The 4,081-nt window shown below is 35.6% G+C and overlaps 1 pseudogene; it reads left to right on the top strand.

Moving 5' to 3' along the window:
* The first annotated feature begins 2,902 nt into the window (after window positions 1–2,902).
* On the top strand, window positions 2,903–3,839 carry LOC120137677 (annotated as a pseudogene).
* The last annotated feature ends 242 nt before the right edge of the window (window positions 3,840–4,081 follow it).

Raw genomic sequence — 4,081 nt, 5'->3', positions numbered from 1 at the left:
ATAACGTCATCTAATTTCAGCTATCGTTTTAGTTATCTTGTTCTTGTTGTCTTTGAAGAGATTCTCCAGGTCAGTAACCTTTTTCTCGTCTTGCCCCTACAACCTTTGCCAACTCAAAAAGTCGACTTTTGGTGTGCATAGTGTAAATCTTGGTCCATTCTGAGTATTCTCTAACCATAGCTGGGCTTCTGAGCTTTTCATCTCTTGTATTATAACCCCTTTGTCCATTAATGCAAATTATTTATGTTTAACAAACAAGTTTTTGCTGGATCAACACCTCTTTTGGATGATGTGAATGATAAAATAAAAAATAAAATAAAATAGAAGAAGACAAAAATGAAAGGAAAAAGGTTAGCGAGATAAAGATGATAATCAAAATGATAATAAAAGTCCTACCTCCCATGCTTATTAATCCTACCCGGACATGATCTTTATCCCGAAAGTTGATTTTGAACAAGTCTTAACCGCATAAATTTCTAGTTCACATGCTTTGAACAGAAATAAAGTAGGAAATAATATCAAAGCAGCATAGGGTTTGAAATAAGGTTTTTGGGTGGGTTCTAATTCCCTGTCATCTCCCAGTTTAGGTTCTAAAAAGGTATCAGAGTTCTCCTTGCTGGTGCCCCTTGGGCTTGCTAGACCCTTAGTCGTAAGCGCATTACAAGTTTATGTGGACTAAGTTAAACTCGAGAGGAAACATTCTCTTAAGCTCATACGGAGAATAAATTCACACGAAGACATAAGGTATATGAATCTCGAAGGTTATTTTCTAGGCCCATACGGAGAATAAATTCTCATAAGAGCGTCGCTTTCACCCCCACTTAAAACGGGCTTGGAGCTCGGGTAGAGCCTGAGATGAAAATTTTTCAAAAATCTGAAATCATTGAAAGAAAACATCAGTACAACTATTTATTTAAAAAAATAATCAACGATAAATAATAAGAATCAAATAAATAAATTAAAATTTAAACTTATAATTTTCGCTCAAAAAGACAACCGAAAATTAATTTCGGCCTGACTCACTTACCTGTCCCCAGTGGAGACGCTAAGCTGTTGCGACCGTCTTTCGGTTGGGCCTGAAATTGGGTTTCTACTTGAATAATTGGGTTAGAATCACCACCGATCATTTTAAAAACGTTTAGGTAGATCAGATACCATCTTACATAATCTGCGTTTCACCATAAATGTGTCGGGTTCGAGAGTCTGTTACGGTCAAGGAATGATTAGCACCCTTGAACCGCCCTTTCGGTACTAATTAATTTGTTGGTTATCTTTTATTGCGAAAATTAAAAATTTAAATTGAAATTTAAAACCCCGATTCAAATTACTCACCTTTGATCAATTGAAATTACCTTTAAAAGGTTAAAATAGGTTAGATTAAAAAATAAATATTAAATAAATTGAAGGAAAAAATAATAAATGAATAAACTGAGAAAATAACAATAAAAAATGTTAAGAAGGAAAAAAGTAAAAGTGTAAAAAACAATATATATATATATATATATATATATATATATATATATATATATGATGTTAAAAGAGATAAAAATATTAAAAAGAAAGGAAAAAATATGTAAAATAAATAAATAAATAAAGTGTAAAGGACACAAATAGAAAAAATAAAAGGTTAAAGGATTAAAATATCAAAAACAGAAATTTAAGGGTCTAAACTGGAATTAATAGAAACTAAAGTGACTACACAATAATTACAAAATAAATCAGAGCCAAATCGAGAATATTAAATAATGTAGGCACCATAAATGAAAATAACTTATAAATAATATTTACATACTAAAATAAAATATAAAAAATATAGTGGACTAAGGAAAGATTTACCCAAAATATATGAAGGGTCATAGAGAGAATTTACCCAAAGTTCAAAACCATATGTATTCATTTTATTTTCACGCTCAAAGCCAAACAGATTGCTTTTCCAGATTGCTTCTGCCTTCTCCCTTCCACGCAGTCTTTGTCTTTCGATCGTCAGTCTTCGACAGTGTCTGTTCATTATCAAATTTTACATAGTGACTCGTTTCGGTCCGCTGAGTCTAAATTCGGTGGTCGTTTCTCCAGAAAATGCTCGGATTACCCTAAAAGAGCCGAAAATAGTTCGGGCTTTCTTTCTCCGATCCGTCGTCGTTCACTGTTGGATCGCTCCCATTTCGAGATATGTTTCTCCCCAGTGTCACCTCTTTCTTCCCAACGGTTGGATTTACGAACGGACCCCCCAGTTGCCGGAAAAAGGCTCCGGCCAAGAGGTTAGTACCATCTCTCTCTTTTGTTTCGAAATGAATCTAGCCTTGGTGTTTTCTTTGAAAAACTCTGTATTCGTATCATTTTCCCCTGTGCTTTCCTCTATATTTTTGCATCAATGAGAGTCTTAGTTGGACTAAAAATTGACTTATCTTTTCTGTTTTTTTGCTTGGTCGTGCGTCGGATTTCTCGATTATGGTGGGTTGAGATGTTGGTTTTGGGCGAAAAATTAGTGTCTACAATTATGATTTAGGATTTATATTTTAAGGTTTATGTCAGGGTAAAGTATAGAATGATGCAATTGAACAACTTCGATGACTAAATTGATGCGAGAATACGACAGAGATGAAAGTAATAAATTGAGTCTACTACAAGGACAAAAGTTATCATTTTACCTATATATATATATATATATATATATATATATATATATATATATTCATAATCTTACTCAGGTTAATTTATAAACACTGTTATTCGAAGTTAAATCATTAAAAATTTAATATTCTCCTCAATTATAGAGTTTCCATGTTCACATTTAATCTCCTACTACTTGATTTTAACAACTTTCTTTCCTCTTAAATATATATATATATATTCTATTCATCATTTCCAAACGTGAACTATTAATGATTCATCCTCAGGTTTTCATCCATGGCGGAAGCTTTGTCCCACATCAATGGCAACCCAATGTTTTATCTTCCCTCTAGACCAAATCCCAACCCTCCTTTCCCTTTACTCTTGCCTTTTAAAAGCAAGCCTTTCAAGGTTACCATGTCATGCAACCGGTCTTATTGGGCCTCCATAAGCGAAGATATCGAAGCTTATCTCAAGCAGGCCATCCCCGTACGCGAACCGCTCGTTGTTTCCGAGCCGATGCACTGTTTGACGCTTTCCGCCCGCGGAACACCGCTCCGGCTCTATGCGTGGCCGCTTGTGAGCTGGTCGGCGGTCTTCGTGACCAAGCTTTGCCGGTGGCATCCGCAATCCACCTCGTTTTTGCAGCTTCGTTCTTCCATGAGCATCTTCCGCTTACCGAAAGCTATAGGCCCAAGTCCGAACTCTAACATGTATATGGCCCGAACATAGAGTTACAGATCGGGGACGCAATGATACCATTTGGGCTCGAGCTCTTAGCCGAATCGGATGATCCTATCCAAAATAATTCGGACCGGATTCTACGTGTGATCGTTGAGATCACTAGTAGTATAGGTTCACAGGGAATGATTCACGGACAATACTACAGAGTAGAATCTCATGAATCCGGCAACAACGAGTCGAACCACGTTCAAGAAATCGAGCGCATCTCCAAGAAGTACGAAGGAATGTTGTACGCTTGCGCGGCGGCATGTGGGGCGATAATCGGAGGGGGAAGTGAAGAGGAAATAGAGAGAATGAGGAAGTATGGTTTATATGTCGGAACAATAGAGGGGATTATGAATAGAATTGGAAGCATTGACAAGGGTTTGATGAAGTCGAGAGTAGAGGAGCTAAGAAACTTGGCGAGCAATGAATTGAGAGGGTTCGATGAAGCCAAGGTTAAGGCAATATTGAACTCCGTTTTTGATTCATGTAGCAGTGACTAAAATAGTATAACTACAAACTCTATGCTTAATTATAAACAATATCCCAAGCTGTTCCTGTCATTGTACTGAAAGATATGATTGAAATCGAATATGTTTTGAGGGTAAATTACGTCATTTTCTCTCCTAAATTTATTTTTCCTCCTATTTTACTCATTGTTTTTTTATTTTTCTAATTTACTCACTAAACTTTCGAATAGTAAATTATTTTATTATTATTATTTTTTGTATGATGTGATATTTTT

The sequence above is a fragment of the Hibiscus syriacus genome, unplaced genomic scaffold (genome assembly GCF_006381635.1).
Source record: "Hibiscus syriacus cultivar Baekdansim isolate YM2019G1 unplaced genomic scaffold, ASM638163v2 tig00002081_pilon, whole genome shotgun sequence".
NCBI classification, from domain to species: domain Eukaryota; kingdom Viridiplantae; phylum Streptophyta; class Magnoliopsida; order Malvales; family Malvaceae; genus Hibiscus; species Hibiscus syriacus.
This window is presented reverse-complemented; position numbering and strand designations above follow the sequence as displayed.